Source organism: Bos indicus, chromosome 22, assembly GCF_029378745.1.
Source record: "Bos indicus isolate NIAB-ARS_2022 breed Sahiwal x Tharparkar chromosome 22, NIAB-ARS_B.indTharparkar_mat_pri_1.0, whole genome shotgun sequence".
Lineage (NCBI taxonomy): Eukaryota > Metazoa > Chordata > Mammalia > Artiodactyla > Bovidae > Bos > Bos indicus.
In genome coordinates this window covers 54,685,953-54,710,181 of record NC_091781.1, presented here as the reverse complement: position 1 = coordinate 54,710,181, position 24,229 = coordinate 54,685,953, and the positions used below count along the sequence as shown (strand labels likewise).

Here is a 24,229-nt window from a genome sequence, read left to right as displayed (position 1 = left end):
GTAATCGACGCTTTTACTAGAGTTCAGCGACTCTTTCTATCATTTGTCCTCTTGCTTCAAAACCCAGGAAAATTCCACCTGCGAAGTCTTCCTCACTGGCTGTCTTGAGAATTAATCATCTCTTCCCCTGCTGCCTCAGCACGGGGTGTTTTCCCTTCTCATTTAGGTTTTAAAACAGCACAAATAAAACATGGGAGATCGTTAGTGTAAAAGGTTCTGGCAGAGCCTGAAACATACAAGGGATACACAGAACGTTTTCTCTGCCCTCCAGTCTTCCCCAGAGAAACTCCCCTCGGTGGCATGTCATGTTTCAAGTGTTATCGATCAACCTGCCCTGTATTTGGGGAGTTGGGCTTTCCCAGCTGCATTTAGAGACCCTTAATGGGAGGGAGCCGGCTTGCCATTTCCTCTCCCCTGCTCAATAAACAGTTTGCTTAGCCCAGAGTTGCTGCTGGAGCTTCTAGAGGACAGGATGGGGGTGGGGCAGGAGGTTTTCAGCTTTCTCTCCTTGGAGATTCCGACCCTGACCTGAGTCAGTCCAGCAATCTCCTTAGAGATTCTGGAAGCAGATTCTCCAGTAGATGAGATAAAAATTTGTCTGAGAGGATGCAGTTTTTGAAAGGTGGCTTCTGTCAGTGAGGACCTTGCTCACTGATTTATTCCAACCTCCCCTGGATTATCATTTGGTGTGAGTGTGCGTTGAATGACTTCTACTGTGACTAAAAATAGTAAAGACACGGTCATTGTGAGGGACTGGGAAATAAAAGTCGGCTTTAATCTCCTCCCAGCAAAATCACTTTTGAGGGACATTCATGTGGTCCCCGGATCATGCAGTCTTAGTCACTTTTGCTCTCTGCCACTTCTGGCCCCTGCCTCACAACAGACCCCTGGGGGACCCAGGCTTCTTTCTCTTCTTGTTGCGAACTCAGAGGTGACATGCCCACCCGCTCGCCAGGCGTCGGTCACCTCCCGGTCTCTTTGTCTCTTCTTCCTGTCCAGTAGAGAGAGGGAAGTGGTCGTTTCCCACCTTATTTTGCGGTCGGTTCCATCACACAAGAAGTCTTCAAGTTGCAGGAAGGGCCCTATTTTTAGTGGAGTGGGACTTCTGGGCGTCCAGATTGCCAAAGCTCGCTCGCTACCAGATGCTCTTCTATGTTGTCACTGGAAGCCCATGTCCTCACTTGTCACATGCTTGTCACCTCATGTAAACTTTGCCACAGCCGAGCAATTCCACCCCCCCCCCCCCCATTCTCAGATGAGGAAACTGAGGCTCAGCGAGCAGACGGGGGTTGTATAGGATCCCATGTGCCCCCCCGACCCCCTCGCCATCCTGTCCTCTCCACTCCCATGACCCTGTGTGCCTCTTAGGTGGACATGAACGTATTCTGTGGGAGAGAGAAGGGGCCTATGTGTGCCTGTGTGTAAACAGATAACATTGATCTTTCTCCTGCTAATCCAGAGGTCAGAAGCTGCCAGCCTGCTGGCCAAAAAACCTACCACAGCTATATTGTGTTTGCCCTTCACAGGGTTTTAAATTAAAAAAAAAAAACTGTTGATGACATTTACAGATAAAGAGTATGAGTCTAAAAATCCAGATGTCCAGCTTTTCTTAAAAAAAAAAAAAAATAGAAAACTGGCAGTTTAGACTCACATCCCGGCTTGGCCACAGTCAGGTGGAGCTGAGTGGTGGCTGTATCCATTTGACTGGACAGATTGCCAGAGTCCCCACCACTCCTTATTACCTCCCCCAGCACAGCCACTGTCAGCTCCTATCTGTCACCGCATGAACACTGTTGCTTTTTATTATTGGGAGATTCCAGAGGAGAGAGCTGGGAGGCCTAACCAGCCCACCCCACTCAGTATTGCTGGTCCTTACGGGCATTCTCAGGCTTCCCTGGTAGCTTAGCTGGTAAAGAATCTGTCTGCAATGCAGGAGACCCTGGGTCGATGCTTGGATCGGGAAGGTCCCCTGGAGAAGGGATATGCTACCCATGCCAGTGTTCTTGCCTGGAGAATCCCCCTGGGCAGAGGAGCCTGGCAGGCTACAGTCCATGGGGTCGCAAAGAGTCGGACATGACTGAGCGACTAAGCACAGCACAGCACAGCACAGCACAGCACATAGGCATTCTCTCCCCTGTCCTTCAAATCCCTACCAAGTCATCTTTGTAAATCCCAGGGCCTTAGCACACAATAGGTGTGAAGAATAACAATAGCTACTGTTTTTTTGGGGGGGTGTGTTTACCTTGGAGAAGGCTATGGAATTTATCACCCTTTAAATAAACATAAAGGTAGGAAGGACTTCCCAGGTGGTGCTAGTGGTAAAGAACCCGCCTGCCAATGCAGGAGACATGGGTTCAGTCCCTTGGTCTGGAAGATCCTCTGGAGGAGGAAATGGCAACCCACTCCAGTATTCTTGCCTGGAGAATTCTATGGACAGAGGAGCCTGGCAGGCTACAGTACTTAGGGTCACAAAGAGTCAGATATGACCGAGCAACTTAACCCACACACAAATAAACTAACAGGCTCAGAAAGGTCGAGGGCATGTTCAAGGTCATCCAACTGATGACTTTGTCATCAGGACTTTTGTGGTGGCCCTTACTTTTGCACTGAGTTGCCTCACCTTTTGCAGCTTTTCACACCTATCCCTTTTGCCTTTCAACTTAACTGCTGGTTTCTGAAGGTTTCATAAAAGAAATAGTAACTGAAGCTGAGCCTTGACACTATGACTGGACAGGAATTGACTGAGAGAGGGAGAAGGGCATTTCCATCCAAGGAGCAGAACACTGAGAGAGATGTGGTGTAGGGCTAAATATACATCACGAGGGGGTGCTGGGAACCAAGGTGGGAACGAAGTAGAAAGGGCACTTGGGGCCAAAGCAGGAAACCTGGAATGGCAGTCTGAAGCTATGGAACTTCTAAGGGCACTAGGGAGCTATGGAAGGTTTTAGAGCAGGAGCAGCCGTGAACCATGTCTGGCGTCATGAAACCTATGTGACAGTTGGATGCAGGCAGACAGGAGGCACTGTGAGAATCCAGAAGAGAGATGTTGGGGCCCTTCAACAGGTTCCAGGGGGAACTGTGGAGGCCTGTTCAGTGAGGACTTGGAGATGGGAGAGCCTGGAGCTGGTCACCTGGAGGCCCACGGTGCCGTTCACTGGGATGGGGAAGGTGGGGTGTCTGTGCGGAGATGTCCTCCGGGCACCCACGGGAGAGGGCAGGCCTGCAGCAGGAGATGCAGTGACGCCTGCCAAGCCAAGTTGGAGCAGTGAGAACGGAGCGCTCTGAGCCAAGAGCCTGGAGACACCTCCTCTCACACCTGCCGGATTTCCTTTCGCTGATGGCCTCCCCGGCCCCCTCTCTCCCCTCTACGCCTAAGCCCCCGAGAGTGAATATCCTCCGTCCCATCCTAGGGCTGCAAAGCACAGGCCATTGTGCATTTGGCCCAGCCCAGGGTCTCCCCAGGCCCTAGCTCCTGTTTCAACAGACCAAAGCCTGGGGGCTGGTGGGTGGTTACCAGGGTCTAGGCCCTCCCTGCCCCCGCCCCAAGGGGGCCCCTCTTCTTCTCTCTTCCTGTGAGCAGAGCAGTGCATTTGGCTTTTTATAAAGCCGATAAATAAATAAGCAAGCGGGCATGATTAATTGATGGCATGGAGCAGACCCAGGCGCTGGGAGTCAGGTGGCCCAGCTTCCTGGTGGAGCTAGGCTTTTCAGCGACCTGGGGCCTGTGCCAAGGAGGGGAAGCCTGCTTTGGGGAAGTGCTTCCGTGTGTGCCTGGGGCGTCCACCTTTCTGCTCCTCTGTGCCCGCCTAATCTAGGCCCTAGACTGAGCCAGGGCTGGAGGCTGGGGGCCAACAGGTGCCCCCGCCCTACCCCCATCTCTTCTCCCAGTCTGAGTGCCCTCGGGCTCAACACCCTAGGATTGCTCCAGCCAGCCCTCTCCCTCAAAGCTAGGTCTCCCCGTATACCCCGACCACACCTTAGTAATCCCACACTGCATGACCCCAGCCTTGGGTTTCTGTGTGTTGGGAATGGGATTGGGGTACCCTGACCCAGGGGAAAGGGTTCCTCCAAGGGTCAGGCTGATGGGCGGGGGCGGTAACGAGCTGGTGCTGATGGAAGTACCTGAAGACCAAGCCCGGGAGAGGCCGGACACCCGCTCCCTGGGCCCCCCAGCGCGCGCGGTGGGGCGCGGGCTGGACCGCGAGCTCCGGGTCCCGCAGGGCGCTCTCCGTGCGGAGTTTGGGGAGGGCCGAGGGGGAGCGCGTGGGGGAGGAGGGAGCGGGAGGGGAGGGAGAGAGGGAGGGAGGCGGGCAGAGCGCAGTGCAGCGGCGGCAGAGGCGGCGGCGGCGGCGGGAGGGAGGCGGGCGGGCGGGCGGCGGCGGGGCGGCGGGGCGAGGCGAGCGCGGGGCAGCGGCGGCAGAGGAGCCGCAGCCGCAGCGGGGCCGGGCCGGGCCGGGCGCGCACCAGCGGCAGCGGCAGCGGCAGCATCTCGCTCGCGGAGCCGGCGCAGGTGAGGCAGGGGCGGCCGGGCCCGGGGCTCTGGGCCTCCTCCCCTCTCCTTCGGTCTCGCTCTTCCTGCCGGCTGGCTTCCCTTCCTCGGGCGCTCGTCCCCGGGAACCGCTGCCCGGCCAGAGCCCGAGCCGGAGCGCGTCCCGGGTCCACTCGCCCCGCGGAGGCAGGCGCCTTGTCAGCGGTGACCTTGAGCGGGCAGCCGGCGCGGGCGGGGCTGGCCGGGGTGGGCGCCTGCGGACCCGGCGCCTGCAGGCGCGGGGAGGGGGCGCGCCGTCCGCCTGCCGCGCGCAAACTTTCCGGGGATCCGAACAGCCCCGGAACTGGGGCCGGGGTCGTCCAAGGCGTTAGAACCCCCCGATTTCTTCCTTCCCAGCTGTCTCTGACTTCTCTGCCTGGCTTCTCCCCAGTATTGCGGGGTCCCCCCTTTCTCCAGGTCCGGGTATCTGCAGGCTAGGGACAGGAGCGCAGCTGTGGACGTTGACCCGGGGCTGGGGGCTTCTCTCCTCCGCAAAGGCGCTTTCGGAGCTTCCAAGAGCCTAAGCGCCGCGGGACCCTCTGCCAGGTGCTCTCTGCACCTCCGGCCTTGCTCTTCCCTGGCGCCCCTCGCTCTGCCCGCAGCCCTTGCCCAAGCTCCAGAAGTCCCCCACGTGGTGCCACAAGGGCTCCAAAGCCCCACACTCTCGTCAGGCTCTCAGATCTGCAGCTTGATTTTTCAGTCTAGCGTCAAAGGGTCCTTGAGAAAGAGGATTTAGGCAGGTACCCCACCTAGGGCCCCAAAGTGGATCAATATGTTTCCACACACCTGGACTCACCCAGGGCCTGGTCATCCTGAAGCCCTGTGGTCTCAGGAGGAGACTCTGTCCTGGCCATCGGGTGTGTGTCTTAGCATCCTAGAACGTTATTCTTAATGATGGGAGGTGAGCCCCAGAGAGGGCGATCCAACCTCAAGGTCACACAGCCAACCTGTGAAAGGAGCAAGAACTGGGCTTTTTTTTTTTCCAAATGGGTTGAGAGGGAAGGAGAGTACTCCTGTTTGGTTCCTACTCCTGGGGGATTTGGGCTCTGTCTCTTACTAGCTGTGTGACCTCTGACAAGTCAATTCCCCTCTGACTCTCCCCATGTGTAAAATGGGGGTAGCTATCTCCCAGGGCTGTTCCGATGGCTGTGTTCATGTTCTTAAAGTTCTTACCACCCTGCCTAGTGCATGGTCTGTATCCAAAAATTTTTTGGCTACCAACATGTGAAATTTCCTTTCCGGGCTCAGAAGGGAAAAAACGGTTCCCATCCTCTCCAGTCTGCTCCAGCATCTAGATTTCGATGGGTTCTCCCTTGTGGCTCTGTGGGCTGCTAGGGGGCAGCACCTGCCAGAACCCTGAACCCTTGTGTGGAATGTTTCGTGGTGGCAAGAGTCCCAGACCCTCAAGAGCCCTCTGGACCTACTGGTCCAGCTACTGCAGGCTGTGGTTTCTTGCTTCTTCCATGGCAAGAACAGTCGCTAATTCCTAGCTGGGAGATGATGACGGGGGTGCCCTGCTGTAGTCCCAGGAGGATCACCCCCCTCCCTCCACAGTCTTATGGGCGAACATCAGCCTCACCTTCTCCATCTGACCCACTGTTCTCTCTACCTCTGTGCGATGTCATTCCTTCCCTCAGAGGTACTATTGGCAGCAGAGGAGACGAGGCAGGAGGAACTCATTCATTCATTCCCTTGCCTAGCCTTGAGTCATGCCTTCTCTGGGTCAAGGGGTGCTTGGAAGCACTGAGAAATATCAGCCATATGTTGCAGTTATGAAGCTCCTGCCAGGTGCTAGGTGCCTCCTGCTCCCTGGAGACACATTCATTCATTTGACACATTTTTATTAAATACCTAATATGTGCTAAGCACTGTTTGGTGTGGCAGGGAGACATTGGTAAATAAAACAGACCTGATCCCAGTTGTCTAGGGTGACCATGTGATTTGCCGTCCAAGCCGAGATAATTTTGAGAATGAGAGAGGGCATTATTAATGATAACACCAGAACTGCGGACATAAACAGGGACTGTCCAGCCAAACCGGGTTGCATGGCCATCCTGTGACCTCGTATTTATACACCAGTGTTCATGGAGAACTGTTCATTTTTTTTTGAGCTTGCTTTTTGCCAGGCTCTGTTAAGCCCTTTCGAGTTATCATCTGATTTAATCCTCCCAGGGCTGTGAAGCTGCTGTTACCATCTGCATGCAGCTGGTTAGTGGTGGGGCTGGGACCCCTTCTGCTACTTAACTGCTGAGTCGCAGTGTCTCCCCAGAGATGGACAAGACCCAGGGCCCACGGGCACTCTCACTCTATCAAAGAAGCTCACAGATGACTGTTAGGAACACAGATGCTGTAATAGATGTGCCGCAGGGGCAGACGGAGGCACAGATTTTGCCTGAAAGAGTCTGAGGGAGCTTTCTGAAGGACAGAACCTTTAAGCTGGAGCTTGAAACCTGAATAAGGATTTTGATGGACTGCTCGGTTTGGGGCAGGGCGTTCCAGGCCCAGGTAACTAACTGAGGCTTTGAGGTGTGGGGTATGTGAACTGTTTGGCGCTGCTGCTGCTGCTGCTAAGTCACTTCAGTCGTGTTCGACTCTGTGCGACCCCATAGACGGCAGCCCACCAGGCTCCCCCATCCCTGGCGCTACCATCCCCCAAATAGGTCTGAATCTAACTGCGACAGGACAAGACTTAGATCTGAAACAGCAGAGCCAGCGAAGATTGCGTCCAAAGCAGGTGTGCTGTGGCGTTTTACAAGGATGCTCTGAAGATGTGACTATTCTGGAGGCAGGTGTTAGAGAGAGAATTGGTTGTGCTGGTTTTCCCTTTGACAGGAATTTTCTGTAACCCAGTCTATACTATGGGTTGCCTGCAAGGTCAGGGAAATCATCTTGTTATGTAGAACCACTGCAGAAGACTCTTACCAGCGTCTATCACAGCAGAAAGGTTTCACCAGGCAAAGTGAGTGCCGGCAAGAGGAATATTAACCTACTTAAGGGACACAGTGTGTAGTAGCATCATTTGCAAATAAGGAATGTGCTCGTTATAAGTTAAATCTTTTCTGTTTGCTCAGTCACATCCAGAATAGCAGAACTTCCTCCTCTCGCTCCTCCTCTCCATGTCACCTCTGCCACCGTAGAAATCTGCAAGTCATAAAATTGAATTTCTTTAGTAATATAGAAAATTATAATAAAATCTTATTTCTCAGGCTTTTCACTAATTCGGACTGGCCTCCTTTCCTCTCCCTGCCAAGGAAGTGGAATTATTAGCTCTATGCTATCTGAAACTTTGAATCCATTAGCAGAGAACAGTACCAGAAAAGCGGGTCAACTGTTGGGGCCTTGAATTTGGAAAATCAGGCTAGGAAGATTTGGGAAGCAGGAGAGCTTGCTGGACGGCAGGGAAGGGGAAGGAGCAGGGCCAGCTGGGTGTGTGACCTATGTAATGACACAGGATTCTGTGGTGAGAGGGGCCCCACAACTTGATTCAATACTCTGTGGTCACATATTGAAATCCTTAATAACTTTGAACAGGGAAGCCCACATTTTCACTTTGCACTGCTGCTGATGCTGCTGCTAAGTCGCTTCAGTTGTGTCCAACTCTGTGCGACCCCATAGACGGCAGCCCACAGGCACCACCGTTCCTGGGATTCCCCAGGCAAGAATACTGGTACTTTGCACTACATCCTCCAAATTATGTAGCCCATCCTGGGAGGGAGAGAGGAAGAGAGAAAGGGTGGGGGTGGAGGTGGGGGTCGGGAAGACAGCGGGGGCAGGGGGGAAAAATAGAGATGAGGAGAGAGAAAGTCAAGTAACATTTCTAGAGCCTCTGCCATGTGCCAGATGCTATGTGAGGCCACTTACCGTGTTCCCCTACTTTCGTCTTTCTGACAATCCTATGAGGTGGGTGATGTCGTCCCTGTTTGAAAATGTAGATTTTATGTGACTCAGGTTTGGTAGGGGCTTCCCTGGTGGCTCGGTGGTAAAGAATCTGCCTGGCAGTGCAGGAGACATGGATTTGATCCCTGGGTCGGGAAGATCCCCTGGAAAAAGAAATGGCAATGCACTCCAGTATTCTTGCCAGGGAAATCCCATGGACAGAGGAGCCTGGCGGGCTACAGTCCATGGGGTCACAAAGAGTCGGGGACGACTGAGTGAGCAAGCAAGACAGTTCTAGAGGCTAGCAGTCTGAGATCAAGGGGCCGGCAGGGCCACGCACCTTCTGAAACCTGTAGGGAAGCTTTTGATGGTTTCCAACAATCTCTGCTGCTCGTAAGCCTGTAACTACGTGACTGCTGTCTCTGCGGTGTCTTCACACGGCTGACCCCCTACTCTGCCGCGTCTCATTTTCACATCTCTCTGTCCTTATAAGGACAACAGTCATATTAGAATGGAGCCCACCCTCACTGAGAATGACCTCATCTAAACTTGATCACATCTGCAAAGACCCCGTTTCCAAATAAGGTCACATTCACAGGTGCAGGGTTAGGGCTCCAGTGTATCTTCAGGGAGGACACAGCCTCATGCACAGCCGCAGTGAACCCGACTGTGTGAATGTGAATGATTTGGGCCGAGAATGAACTCCTCTCTGCCCCAAGTATTAACCCCAAGGTTAATACCAGCTCTGAAGAATCGAACGTTCTTGAGAAGGAGCAAATGACAACTGTTCGGTCCACGCTGAGAGAGAAAAATCAATCCCCGCTGAGGGAGAGAGCAGTCCCAAGCATACACAGAGGCGTCTCCACCTGAGCCTTCCTGCTTGCCCCACCGTCCTGACGCCATCACTTTCGTGTCCCTGGCTTCCTGGGGGATTAAGCTGCTTCAGTCCCGTTTCCTCATCTGTGAGACAGGATATCAGCAGCGCCTGCCTCGTGGGTGCTTTCCTGAGAATGAGAGGAATTAAGACGCGTGATTCTTAAACAGTGCCTAGCACACAGTTGCTACTGTTACCATCCTCATCATCCTTTAACTTAGGTAGCTTTTCACATGTCTTTGTATCTTTCAGTTTTCCTCACAGCAAGCCCTGTGACATGCTTCCATAAAAACCAGCTTCCTCTCCCCATAAGGTGGTTACTCACTGATGAAGCCACGTCTCAAACCCAGTCCTCGGGTTTCCAATTCCGAGCTGGCCTCACTGCATGGCGCCTGCTCTAGTAGCTGAAAACCCACCGGTATGAAGATGTTGTTCCTGGTTTCAAGGGGCTGGGAGACTGGAGAGGAGTGATGTGTCAGGGAGAGGATGATCTGAGGGGAAGGAGAGGGTACCCAGAAAGGGGAAATAGCCTCAGCGGCCAGAGCCCCCCTTTATCACTATGCTTCTTAGAGGTGGCACAGGTGGGGCCTTTCTTTTTTTAACTTTGCATTTTCAGGCCCTGGTACATAGTAGGTGCCTAATAAATGTGTTGGATGAATGGATTTCTTATCAAACGCAAACAGTCACTGTCCCCAACCCAACAACAACAACAACAAAATCCTAGGACGAGGCCGCGTTGCCTAAGTGGCGATTGCCGGCCACAACTCACAGCTGGGCCATCGACGTGTGAGTGATGTCAGAAAAACATGCTTTTGATGCTGTGTGAGGAAACTGGATGAGCTGTGAAGGGCGAGGGTATAAAGAGGGTCCGATTAAGATTTGTAGAGTGTTTAGCAAAAAAGCCTGGGTCATAAATATCATCTCCTTTCTTTGCTCTTTTCTCACCCACCCCTCTTCTTCTCTCTTCATCTGTATTAGTTGAGGTAGTCATTAGTGCTAGAGAAGTATTTCTAGCCCCTTACTTTCTAGGTAGGTGGTAAACGGAGCTTCTTTCCTTGTTTTGTCATTAGTTACAGCTATGTATCTTGCTTTGGCCAGTGAAATTGGAGAAGTGACATTTGTCATCTCGGAAGCTTTAATAACTAGCATGCTGTTAGCCACTGTCCCCTTTTCCTCTCTCAGCAACTGAGGCAGCATGGAGCTGGAGCCTCCCTCAGTGTGATTCCCGAGTGAAGATGATGCGGAGCAGAGCCCTCTGCCAAACTATGATGGACGTGCAGCAATCAGTGAGAAGTGAGCCTTTGCTGTTAAGACACTGACACTTTGCTCTTATTTGTTACTGCAGCATAATCTGTCCTGTCCTGACTGATACAGGTAGGGCACGAGCTAAAATAACCACAACTTGTTTAGAGATGTATAGCCCTCTGTCCGTGGCATTCTCCAGGAAGGAATACTGGAGTGGCTTGCCATTCCCTTTTCCTGGGGATCTTCCTGACCCAGGGATAAACCCAGGTCTGTTGCATGGCAGGCCGATTCTTTACTGTCTGGTCCTCCAGGGAAGCTCTAGAGATGTGTTTGTCTTTCATTCCTTCGCATGTAATGCTTAAAATTTTAGTGTTTGAAGGTCTTGTGGATACAAAATGGGTGAGCCCCACTGCTCTGTGAGGTAAAGATCAGTCTTTGTGGCACAGATTATGGGAACTGTTCCAACTTCACCCCAGCCTCATCTGCTTTTCCCATGTGGTCCTGCCAGACAAGTCTGCAGCATCCTCGAAATGGGCCATGTGTGCTGGAGGAACTCCGGGCCTTTGCCTGTGCTCTGGCTAGAATGGGGCATCCCCGGGAAGTCACGTCACTTGATGAGTGGCTGTGGTGGAGGGAGAGGGGAGCGTTGGGTTGGTTCTGTGTGGCACGGAAGACCAGAATTAGGACTGAGAGTGAGAGTCCTGTTCAGTGTGAGACAGCTTTCTAGCTATTAGGACCTGGCCTGGCACAGTAGCGAGCTCATCACACTAGGAAGTTTCCAAGTAGGGGTGGGATGTCATGGTGGAGATTTCAAGTCGTCAAAACTAGTATAAACTTTCCAATCCTGTTGCACATGACTTTAGGTGAGGATTGTCCAAATAAGGTGGATCTTGGCCATAATTCTCTATTTCTTTTTCCCTTTTAAAAATAAAAATAGCTCCCCCTCCCAATTGTAGATTGGTTACATAATGATTATAGAATTACAAATGATATCAAAAAGTACAAAGTAAAACTCAAATGCAATGCTATAAAACAGAGCTAACATCCATTAACATTTTGTTCCAGATAATGTCCTTCCAGATGTTTCTCTATGATTTATAGGTAAATAGATAGATTTTTGTTGTTATTGTTGTTTTTGTATCTTTATGTCACTCAGTAGTAGAGTATGGGCATCTTAAATAGTAGTAAATATTTCTCTACCTTGTCTTTTATAAGTGGCTCTGCTGTAATTTATTTAATGGATCCCTTCCTGGAGGTTGTTCCTGAATTGTGCCATTAGGGGCACCATTGGGATGGATGTCTTGTCTGTGGACCCCTGGGCTTGTGTTCAGGCACCTCCTGAGGACATATTCCTAGAAGTGACATCAACTGGCTCAGGCAAAACAGTTTGGGACGAAAGAAGAGATGAGAGCCGTGGTATGATCAGGTAGAGGAACCACTTCTGGCAGGAGGGAAGCCTGCAAAGGGCCCGAAAGGAGGGAGATGAAAGGGAGACGGTGGCTGGTCTGGAAGGCTGAGGCAGTGGGAGAGAAGGGGAGGACATGGAGGGAGCTGGATTTAGACCCTCAGTCCCATCTTTGGGTGAGCCGTTCCCCAGGCAGAGGCCAACTGTGACGGCAGCTAAGACTTACTAGAGCCAGGCAGTTACAAGTGCTTTTATGTGCACAGCAGAGCCCCACCACCACCTTGCAAGGAAGGTTTCTGTCCCCATTTTACAGAGGAACAAGGTGAGGCCTGGAGAGGACGCAGCAAAGGTGCTGTTGTCTCCATCTGCAGTGTGTGGGCTCCTGCAGAGTTCAGACCCTTCGCCTGCACACACCCTGGCTAGCTCATGCCTCCCGTCTTGGCAGACGCCATCTCAGCCAGCTCTTGGAAAGGAAGACTGATCGTAGGTGACTTCTTTATGAAGTTTTTCTTCATGGCTCCTCATCCACCCCAGTCAACCCCCCAAAGTAAGGCAGAACTGCTCAGGGCTCAGAAAGATGTCCTGTAGGCATCACCAAAGTGTTATTTGGTATTGAGTATTCACTGTTGAACCAGGGAGCCTGGTTCCGTGGCTTCAGTGAATTGGATTCCCTGACTCGACTGACAGAGAGTAAGACCCTTTCTTATCTCACATGATCCAAAGCTCTGGAGTCAAGTTAATTTAGCAGTTCATTCCATGCCATCAAAACCCACAGTCTTTCTGTCCTTCTCCTCTGCTATCATCTCTAAAAGGATTCTGCTGTCCTGAGCATCCCCTGAAGATGCCACAGGACCCAGGGGACAAAAGGCAGAGGCAGCTCTCTGTTTCTTTTATCAGGGAGGAAGTCTTTCCTAGAAGCCCCCAGCCAACTTTCCCTTCTGTCTCATTGGCTGGAATTGGGTCACATGGCCGTGTCTAAACCAATCACTGCCAAGGGAATGTGACTGAGGGCTTTAAAGGACTAGGACTTATCTCTGCATCAGTTAAGGGCAGAGGTAGGTGCCCAACACAGTCAGGGCTCTGCCAGCCAGGAAAGGAATGACCACTGGGGAGGAAGCTCCCAGGGTCTGCTCAACTGTGTGCTCACAATCCCAGCTCCCCTGCTAGGCTGGGAGCTGTGAGAGGACAGGGGCTTGGGGCTTACCCCTTCCTGTGTCTTCTGCAGGCTAGCACAGGGCTTGGCACCTTGTGGATATTGAGCAAACTATGGGTTGAATGAATGAATGAAACAAATCAGTAGGTGTTGCCGGAGATTGCATTGGACCCTGAAATCTCTGTGTACCAACAGTGCCAGTGATCTATCGACTGGGGCCGGGGGTGGTTTAGGTATTTCAGAGAGTATAGGAATGGCTTTCTCCTCAAAGTTGTGGTAATTTGGCAGTGGGGAGAACACTAGAGCCTGAGTAATGTGTAGAATCGGGGCCTGGATGGTGGCACTGACTAGACATGTCATAGAAGGTAAATGCCTCCATAGGAGCCCAGAACAGTAGGACAAGGCCCACTAGGGACCAGATACTGTGAAGGGCAGTGGTGGGTGGTGGCCTGTGTGCTCTGAGACTGGATGTGAGGGTGGTGGATACGGGGCAGTGAGGGCACCAGCTGGTCCTGAAGAGGACTCATTCCTGAGAGCCTACTGTGTCCTGGGCATCATACTTGTATTTATTTCATCCACTCTTTCCTGTGTCTCTATGAAATGGATCATCCTGTCCCATTTGTAGATGGGGAAACAGACTCAGAGGGTGAGTTTGCTTGTCGGACATCACAGGGCCAGGAAGTGGTGGAGTTTGGCTGAGAAAGCACATCTGTTCTGAAACACTGGCTCCGTTCTACAAAGGGGCTGGGATGGCCTTTGAGGGCCCACCTAAGACCAGCAGACTGTGGAGTGAATGGGAAAGGGGAGCCTGTAAACTGGCAAGGAGGGCCTCGAGAAGCTTGGCGCTGTGCAATGAGGGAGCAAGACATCCCTGTGGAAGAGGTGCTTGCAGCAGGATTCAGGGTGGGCCTGAGGAGCCATGATCCTTGGCATCAGAGCTGACCTCACATCCCTGATCTCCCAGCTAATAGCTGTGACCTTGATGGGACACTTAGTTTCTCCATCCCTCAGTTTCTCCATCTATAAAATGACAATAATAATTAAGTATGTACCCAGTGCCTGGCACATAAGGAGAATTTAATAAATGGAGCTATTATAATTATTAATATCATTATTGCTGTTCTTTTAGAGCCTGGTGGGTGATCACATTTTGAGGTGACTCCCTTGGTGTGGGGGTCCTGGGTTCCAGCTCTGCCTTGATCACCACCCACACATTTGACCTTGACTGCATCCTGCACCCAGCCTGGCTCTCCAGGCTTCCTCTGCAAACTTAAGAGGGGGTGGGCCAGCTTAATTCTAGCTTCCTCTTTGTTCCAAGCTCTGCACTTGTGTGAGGTGGAAGGGGGAGGCTGCAATGACAAACAGGATCAGAATGGAGTGAGGGGGTGTTGGGGATGCCTTTGTTCGGGGAAAGCAAAGGAAGGGAAGGGCATAGGTGGGAAGGAGGAGCAGAGAGGAGCCAGAGCAGGTGCACAGCCAGCCAGGCCTGAGCAGGTGTGCAAACCGGTGGCCGGACAGCCGGTGGCCGGACAGTTTGGAGGGGAGCAGAGGCAGCCTGCTGAAACCGACCAGGCAGAAGCTCGTTGAGAACAGCTGCGTCTGACACCTGCCTGCGTTGTGGCAGAACCAGAGAGAGAGAGGAAGAGAGAGAGAGCGATCAATCATAGTTCTTCCTGATGTTTAATACCTGGGAGGCAGGGCTTTGAAGAGTGTGTGTGTTCAAAGACTGAAATTGAATTTCTCCAAAGTTTGCAGGAACACTGCAATTATGCCTGAGAACATGTCTATGAAATCCCCTTGAAATCTATTTTTGGCACAAGGTTTTATAACCAGAGTCAGAAATTGAGTGGAAGTGTGTGGGAGGCTGACCCTGGACAGATTCCATGTTTTAAAGGGGAAAGGGTATTTTTAACTGCAAACACCCCTGTCTCCTTGGGTGAGACCAGGGAAGAGGCAGTTTTACCACTTTGGGTTTCCCACCCACTGTCGTGTTAAGACGGCAACTGTCTTTGACAGAAGTTGTTAAAGTTCCTTACTCAGAGTGGGTGGCCTGGGGCTGGGGGATGAGCGGGGGAACTTGTCTGGGAGTTTTGTATGTTGGAACAGAGATAGATCTTAATTTGCCAGAGACTCCTTCAAATCCATCTTGTGATGCTGTCACTGTGCCCAGGGAGATTTGCCTGGCGGGAGATTTCTCCAACACTGCTGTATCAGTTAGCTGTTGCTTGGTAACAAATTGCCCCAGTCTTGATGTCTTGAAGCAGTTGGTTTGTATTATTGGCAATGAGTGTACAATTCAGCTGAATGGTTCTTCTGGACCTGCTGGATTCCCTGACATGTCTGTGGTCTGTTGTCAGTCACGTAAGCAGCTCTGTTGACCGTGGTGGGCTCTTTCACAGGTGTGGGGGGTCAGCTGGCTCGGGGCTGGCCTAGGACAGTCTCTATGGGACAGCTTAGCTCTGCTGTGCGCTGTGTCTTCTCCTCCAGCAGCACGTGTGAGTCTGTTGGAGAGGCAGTGGCAGGGCTGTGAGAGAAAACAGAAGCATGCAAGGGTCACTGAGACCTGGGCTCAAAACTGGCACAAGGTCACTTCCAGTGCATGCGTGCATGCTCAATTGCTCAGTCGTGTCAGACTCTTTGTGACCCCATGGACTGTAGCCTGCCAGGCTCCTCTGTCCATGGGATTCTCCAGGCAAGATTGCTGGAATGGGTTACCCTGTCCTCCTCCAGGAGATCTTCCTGACCCAGGGTTCAAACCCACGTCTAATATCTCCTGCATTGGTAGGTGGGTTTTTTTTTTAACCACTACTGCCACCTGGGAAACCTTCTGTTGGCCAAAACAAGTTATGAGGTCATCCCAATTCCAGGATTGGGGAAATATGATGGTACTTCTTGAATGGCAGAGTCACACTGAAAAGGGCTGGGGTCCAGGCAGGCCTTTAATTGGAACCACCAACCCCTCCATTCGGTGTGCACACAGGTGAGCTTCAGCGTTGCCCTCTGGGGCTGTCACATTAGGTGGCTGTCTTTCCTTATAGTCGTCCCTATGCCAAGGAGGCCCTTGCCGTGCAGAGTTTTCTGAGTCTTATCTGTGGAATAAGGAAAGTATGGGCTCCCACATACCGCGAGGTCAGTTTGCACTTGGGTTGTTGATTAGTCACTTCAGCCGTGTTGGACAGTTTGTGCCCTGATGGACTGTAGCCCACCAGGCTTCTTGGTCTGTGGGATTCTCCAGGCAAGGATACTAGAGTGTGTTGCCATTTCCTTCTCCAGAGGATCTTCCTGACCCACAAACTCATGTGTCCTGCATTGTCAGGTGGGTTCTTTACCACTGAGCCACCAGGGAAGCCCCCACTCACTCATGAGACTGGCAGAAATTAAAGAGTTTGATGTCCTCCAGTGTTGGTGAAGATGTGGGGGAAATAGATGTTGTATCCATGGCTGGTCAGGGTTTCCATGGCATTTAAGGGGGCAATTCTGCTGTATTTCTTCCTTTTTTTTAACTTAATTTTTTTTAATTGGAGGAATATTGCTTTACGATGTTGCATTGGTTTCTGCCGTATGACAATGCAAACCAGCTGTAATTATCTGCTGTATTTCTGAGAATTGAAAATATATGTAAGGGTTAAACGCAGTATGGAATGACCATATCATGGATGAATAGCTGATAGACACAATTACCCAGATGAACCTCGAGGCATGAAAAAGGCCGGTCCCACAGGCTTATTTGCTCCATGACTCCGTTTGGGTAACTTTGGTGACGTAACATAATCTTAGGGTTGGAGAACAAGTTAGTGGTGATCAGGGGTCAGGGATGGGGAGAGGGCGTGTGGCATGCAGGGGAGGGCAGGGGGCCTTGCGGGGATGGCACAGTTGAGTGTCTTGGAGGGGCTGTTGTGTGCACAAAGACACACTTGTGATAAAATCACACACTTGTAATAAAATTACAAACTTGTGATAAAATCACACACTTGTGATAAAATTACACGTGCACGCACACAAGCACACCTGTATGGTGGGTGCAGTTTGAACTAAGCTCTAGGGGTTGTGGAATGTCTATTTCTTGGTTTTGACATTGTGCTCTGTCTATGCAAGATCTTGACTTTGGGAGAGGCTGGGTGAAAGATTTCTGGGTGTTCCCTATTCATTTCCTAACAACCCCCTGCGCATCTATAATTATTTCCAAATAAGAAGTTGAGTCCAGAGCGATGCCAGTGTGCCGCGTGGTCCTGTGCACCTGGAGGCTTATGCGGGTGGTCACCGAACGCTCTTTGTTATCAGACGACTGGAAATGACTCAGAAACAACCTGAACGCCTTCTTTCACCTGATAACCGTTTACTGAGCGCCTGCTCTGAGCCGGTCACCTTGCAGGCTCTGGGGACATAGCCGTGAGCAGAGTAGTCCAAGTCTCTGCCCAGGTGAGTTCACGTTGTGTGACTGTCTCACCACAGGGAGCTGACTCGACCACAGGGCAGCTGCCCAAGGGATCCCAGGTAACAGAAACAGGGAGAGGAGGGGGGTTCCAGTCTCTGTGGACGTGTGCGATTCTGTCTCCAGACCACATCGCTGAGAGAGAAGAGCAAGAAGCAGAATCAGGCATTCGGTGTGATGTTTTTTTAGAAAAGAAGCACAGTCAGATAAAGAAAGGGCCAAACTCTGGCGTGCACTTTGCGGGCTGTTAGAAGGCCCTGTCCCCAGGATGGAAGGCCCACGGGGGTGGGGAGTCGGGGCTCTTTTGCCCACGTACCCCTCCAAGTGCAGTTCTGGCACGGAGAGGCACGCCGATTATCTGCTGAAGGAAGGAGTGAGTTGTACCTGTTGACTAAAAAACAGAGTCACAACCTGAACGTAGAGAGTTATTTTATTTTGTGGGCACGTGTAGGATTCCTAGCCTGGAAAGGCCGTATCTCAGAAGTTCTGAGAAAACTGCTCCAAGGAGGCAGGAGGCAACGTCAGGCTATGCACTAAAGGTCCCTACGCAACAAAGGGAGCAGGCAGTCTGAAGGCAAAGGTCAGGCATCTGCAAGCCTCTGGGCTCACTGCTTCCATTCCTTTCACATGCGCCTCAGCCATCTGGGGCAGTCCTGTTTCCTTGTTCGCCTTTGCTGCTGGCATTTCCCCAGCATCTCAGCAGTCACCGTGGGGGGTGGCAGCATCCGCTGGATCACCATTTTGGGAGCCCTTTTCACCTTTGGAGGCCGGAAATCACTGATGGCTGTGACTTTTGTTGTTGTTGTTTATTGATATGGCAGGAGATATTTTTATTTCACATACCCATTTTACAGATTGGCCAAGAGAAGCATGAGGTCCTTAGCAGTGATATACTGGCAGATCAGATCAGATCAGATCAGTCGCTCAGTCGTGTCCGACTCTTTGCGACCCCATGAATCGCAGCACACCAGGCCTCCCTGTCCATCACCAACTCCCAGAGTTCACTGAGACTCACATCCATCGAGTCAGTGATGCCATCCAGCCATCTCTTCTTCTGTCGTCCCCTTCTCCTCCTGCCCCCAATCCCTCCCAGCATCAGAGTCTTTTCCAGTGAGTCAACTCTTTGCATGAGGTGGCCAAAGTACTGGAGTTTCAGCTTTAGCATCATTCCTTCCAAAGAAATCCCAGGGCTGATCTCCTTCAGAATGGACTGGTTGGATCTCCTTGCAGTCCAAGGGACTCTCAAGAGTCTTCTCCAACACCACAGTTCAAAAGCATCAATTCTTCGGCGCTCAGCCTTCTTCACAGTCCAACTCTCACATCCATACATGACCACAGGAAAAACCATAGCCTTGACTAGACGAACCTTTGTTGGCAAAGTAATGTCTCTGCTTTTGAATATGCTATCTAGGTTGGTCATAACTTTCCTTCCAAGGAGTAAGCGTCTTTTAATTTCATGGCTGCAGTCACCATCTGTAGTGATTTTGGAGCCCAGAAAAATAAAGTCTGACACTGTTTCCACTGTTTCCCCATCTATTTCCCATGAAGTGATGGGACCGGATGCCATGATCTTTGTTTTCTGAATGTTGAGCTTTAAGCCAACTTTTTCACTCTCCACTTTCACTTTCCTCAAGAGGCTTTTTAGTTCCTCTTCACTTTCTGCCATAAGGGTGGTATCATCTGCATGCTGCTGCTGCTGCTGCTAAGTCACTTCAGTCGTGTCCAACTCTGTGCGACCCCATAGACGGCAGCCCATCAGGCTCCCCGGTCCCTGGGATTCTCCAGGCAAGAACACTGGAATGGGTTGCCATTTCCTTCTCCAATGCATGAAAGTGAAAAGTGAAAGTGAAGTCGCTCAGTCGTGTCCGACTCTTAGCGACCCCATGGACTGCAGCCTACCAGGCTCCTCCATCCATGGGATTTTCCAGGCAAGAGTACTGGAGTGGGGTGCCATTGCCTTCTCCTGTCATCGGCATATCTGAGGTTATTGATATTTCTCCCGGCAATCTTGATTCCAGCTTGTGTTTCTTCCAGTCCAGCGTTGAGCTATGAGGTGTGGATCAAATACCCTTGACTTTGAGGCTACCACATACTTTTATTTCACCCATTTCCCACCCCAACCACAGGAGGCTGAAATTGTCAAGTCTTAGATCTTCTGATCCACACTGGCTGTTGGTTGTGGAATGAGGTCACGGTTTTTTTTTTTTTTTGGTTCACGATCCGGGATTTCGTGATGGACAGGGAGGTCTGGCGTGCTGCAGTCCATGGGGGTCTCAGAGAGTCAGACACGAATGAGCAACTGAGCTGAACTGAACAGTGTGTCAGGCGTGCCTGCTGACATTATCTCATTTAATCCTCCTATTAATCCTGTTCTGGGGAAAGTGGATGTTCTCACATTTTCTATCTGATCTCGGGCCCCAAGCCCTCCTGTAAGTTTTTAGGCACAGGATTCTAGATGACTGGAGGTAAGAGAGTCTTTTATGGGACACATAGGCCTTCCCTGGAGCCTTCGTGAGTGCCTTGTGGGGGGCACATGCTCTTTACTCTCTATTCCCCCCTCAGCCTCTCAGAGAATCCATGCTTGCCTTGGGGTCCAGGGGGGTCGCTCCTCTGCAGCCCGCTGCCTCTCTTCATCTCTATCAGCCCCGTATGTGGCTTAGAACGGAGCACCAGACTCTTGGGAATGCTTGCTGGGTTGATAGAAGTTGAGATTTCTTTAAAGGCAAGTGCTGAATTGTCAATCACAAGGAACACCTGTTCAGCATTTAGCTTTTAAGGTAAGGGAAAAGCGTGTTTCTTTCCTTTAACCTGTGTGAGAGTTTGTGTGGTAGGATAACGAGTGAGAACACAGATGCTCAAAGTAGCTCATTCATTCACTCACTCATTCATTCATTCACCAAACACGTCTTGAGGCTCTGGTTAGAGCCCGTGGCTGGTCCTGAATGTGTGGTTTGACCCAGCGCCATTCTCAGGACAGGAAAGCACAGAGGCAGTTTACCCAGTGTCGCCTGGGAACCTGCATACCAGGAGGGTCACAGCACACAAGTTACTCTCACCCCTTCCTGTCCCCTCCTGAGGACCACAAACCATCCTTCCAAGTGCCAGCCAAAACAGCGAAACATGAAGATGCTCTTGGGGTCACCAAGGGAATCCTTTCAGACCAGGGATCCCCCGGAATGTGGGCATCTGGCAGCCTTGATCATGACCTCAACATGTCCCCTCATCCATTGCCTACTGGGTCCCCTTGAACATTTATCACCCAGTTTCAGAAAAAGGCTGCGAGGCCAGATGACTTGTCTGCAACCGATGAGCCTCGGCGCCCACAAAGCAGAAATTAATGAATGATGGCTGGGGAGAGAGGCGGGTAGAGGACAGCAGCTATTTCGGGCGCACTCCGCCAAAGCAGAGCCTAATGCGTGCATCTGCGTGTTAACTCCATGTGCTCTCTGAGCAGGAATCAAAGTCATGTTGGCTGGGGTTTTGTTTGCTCGCCAGCTCCAAGCTCCTCAAGTTTGTACATCTTGTAAAAATATGCAGATTTTAAGTTAATAAAAAGAAAATAGAGCTACTGTGAGGATTGATCCCTACTCTCTCTTTCTAACTTAGTATGATTCATCAAAACGTTCTCTGAGCCAGCCAGTCAAACAGACTAAGATCAGAGTGACCTGAGTGCAAATCTTGACTTTCTCACTTTCTGTCACATGAGCTCTCTGGGCATTAGTTTTCTCAACTAAAAAGTGGAGGTTGGAAGATTAAGGGAGATACTCTATGGGAAAGTTCCCAGCATCTTGGCCAGAGTTGAGGGAATGATTTTCCTCTAGGAGCGGGTTTTGCTGCCCTTCTCCTCTCCATACAGGATCACTGTTGACAGGTGTAGAGTCACTTCTCTGTCCCTGGAGGTGATTCTGAGACAGGTTTTATGCATCTACCTCACGCAGTTTAATCATCAAAACGTAGGGAGTCAAAAATTGCTTAACGGTTTGAGTGAGTGACTAGAGTGGCAAACTTTAGAAGCCTCAGTTTCCTCCTCTATTAAATAGAGGAGATAGTGCCTTTTGTAAGGAGATACTGAGACATGGATGTGTGTGTGTGTGTGTGTGTGTGTGTCTGTTTATCCCTATCTGTGTATAGATCTTTCCATCCATCTGCTGTTCATCCATCCATGTACACATGCATCTATCTCCCCACCCATCACCCATCCATCCATCTATCCATCCATGCACCTATTTATCCATCACTTAGTTATACTGGTGGGCCTTGCCTGGTGGCTCAGAAGATAAAGAATCCGTCTGTAATACAGGAGACCTGTGTTTGATCCCTGGGTTGTGAAGATTCCTTGAAGAAGGGAATGGCAACCCACTCCAGTATTCTTGCCTGGAGAATCCCACGGACAGAGGAGCCTGGCAGGCTACAGTCCATGGGGGTGAAAAGGGTCGGACACGACTGAGTGACTGACACTTTTGCTTTTAGTTATATTGGTCTGTGTGAGTGCTCTTAAGTGTCCGCTGTTCAGAGGATGATGGTACAAGTTTCCACGGTAGTGGTAGCTCACCCCATGGGTTGGGTGTTGCTCTATTGATCTTAAAGGGGCCTCATTCAGGCATCAGGGGTGTATTCTCTTCTGTGTCAATCCCCAGTGATGAACAGTCGTAGCTCTGACTTAGCGCCCTCCCAGTCCCCTTTCCTGATTTGCCCTTTCAGAATGAAGACTCTTGTTCTTTTGATGTGAACATTATTTCCGCACTTTGTCCCCAGAGCCTTTGTGGTTCACTCTGCAGTGTGAAGACAGAATGCTCTGTAGGTGGTGGGTTGCGGGGGTGGGTTGGTGTGTATGGGTGGGAGGAGGGGTTGGCCCCCTCCCTTAGTTTTGATCTCTGCGTGATCTCTGGGACTGGCCTCTGCTCTCTCTAGAATGTTCTTCCTTCTCCCATTCACTCTGCCCCCACTGAGGACTTACTCTGTTGAGCCCCTGCGTCCTGCCCACATAAAGCCCACCACTCAGATGGGGTGGGGAGGGGAGGATGTGCAGCAAATACCTTAACAGCATGGCAGAGTGTGAGAAATAAGACGGAATACTAATATCCACTGGGCTCCCTCCGGGGCCAAGCACATCGTCTCGGTGGTTTCCTGGCAACCACCTGAGGCCAGTGCTGGTCCTCAGCGAGGTTCTCTGATCTGAGGCAAATTGGACAATGGTGGGGAGCTTTCCGTAAAGCTGAGAGAAAAGGAGGTCCTTTTGTCCTGGGATTTCAATCTTCCTACTCTTTCTGTGTTAAAAATGGACTTTCTTCTCTCGTGCTGATGCTAGAAGGAGGTCCGTTTCTCTCAAAGTTTGGTAATTTTAGATTGATTTACCTAATGTTTTTTTTGTTTGGTTGGTTGGTTTTGTTTTGCTTTTTAAATTTTACTGGTCCAGGATATCTCAAAATCTAGGAAACCCTGAGATACCTCATTTTGCTGTTGTTCAGTCGCTAAGTGGTGTCTGAGTCTTTGCAACCCCATGGACTGCAGCATGCCAGGCTTCTCTGGGCTTCACTATCTCCCAGAGTTTGCTTACCTTATTTTGGGAGGGGCTTATCCCTGGTGGCTCAGACGGTAAAGCGTCTGTCTACAATGTGGGAGACCCGGGTTTGATCCCTGGGTTGGGAAGATCCCCTGGAAAAGGAAATGGCAATCCACGCCAGTACTATTGCCCGGAAAATCCCATGGACAGAGGAGCTTGGTAGGTTACAGTTTGGGGTCGCAAAGAGTCGGACACGACTGAGCGACTTCACTTTCACTATCTTCTTGAATTGTAGTTGCTGACAATTCCGTGAATGCAGAGTGGATCCCCGCCCCCCCCCCCCACTAGTCATGGACCTGCCCTCCTTCTCAGCCCCTCTCCCCTGGTAATGGCAGCACATTCGTCTGCCCAGGTGGTTTCCACATCAGAACTATGGAGAGAGAGCTCTCGTGAGCCTCCACGTTGCCTTTTTAAACCAAGAGCCCCACCAACACCTTTCAGGGCTGCATCCCTTTCTCTTTCCTCTGCTCCGCCCTCGTCAAGCCGGGGCCTACATCTTTGCCCATCTGGCGTCCAGGGGAAAATAATGGCCTGCGATCTGGTGAGTAAGCGCTTTGCGGGTTTTGTAAAATGACTTTGCTGATTTGGCTGCTTCTGTGGGCTGCAGGTGGCCTCGCGATGGATAAATCATGCCGCTGTGGAGGTCTGCTTGCCTCACCTCCTCCCCCTCTGAGAGCAGATTTTCTTTCCCTGGTGGCTCTCTCGGAGGACTTGGGTCAAGCAACAGGGACAAATCTAAATGAAAATGGACTCAGGCTAATTTCTGAACAAAATGTTTTCCCGTCTGATCTTGAACAGTTAGGAGTCTGAGGCAAAGGACGTACAGAAGAGCGTTGAGAAGTCAGGCACGCCTGTTGCCCTAGGTGTGTGCTGTCGGGGCCAGCTGCTGCTGAGGACAGGGTCCCTCGCGCTGGGTGCCACAGCTTGGAGTTGGGGTGTCCTTCCCACAGCCCCCGCTGTGGCCAGAGCCCCTCGGAATGGCTGGCATCCGGCGGCACTGACCAGCTCTCATGGTATTCTAGGACTCTGTGTCTGAGAAGCAGCCTCACATGCCTTGTCTTTTGGGTATTCCCAATAGACAGATGGATGCGTACATGAGTGGCTGGATGATGGATGATGGATGGATGGGAACCCTGTGGGATGGACCAGCGTG

The 24,229-nt window shown here is 51.2% G+C and overlaps 1 protein-coding gene across 9 annotated transcripts in view; it reads left to right on the top strand.

Annotated features, from left to right (window-relative positions):
• Positions 1–4,420: 4,420 nt before the first annotated feature.
• ATP2B2 (ATPase plasma membrane Ca2+ transporting 2) overlaps positions 4,421–24,229 on the top strand; it is a 378,716-nt gene continuing 358,907 nt past the window's right edge. For all 9 annotated transcript variants that reach the window (XM_070776843.1, XM_070776841.1, XM_070776840.1 and 6 more), the window contains exon 1: positions 4,421–4,510. The gene's annotated coding sequence lies outside the window, so the exon portion shown is untranslated. The remainder of the gene's footprint in view (positions 4,511–24,229) is intronic.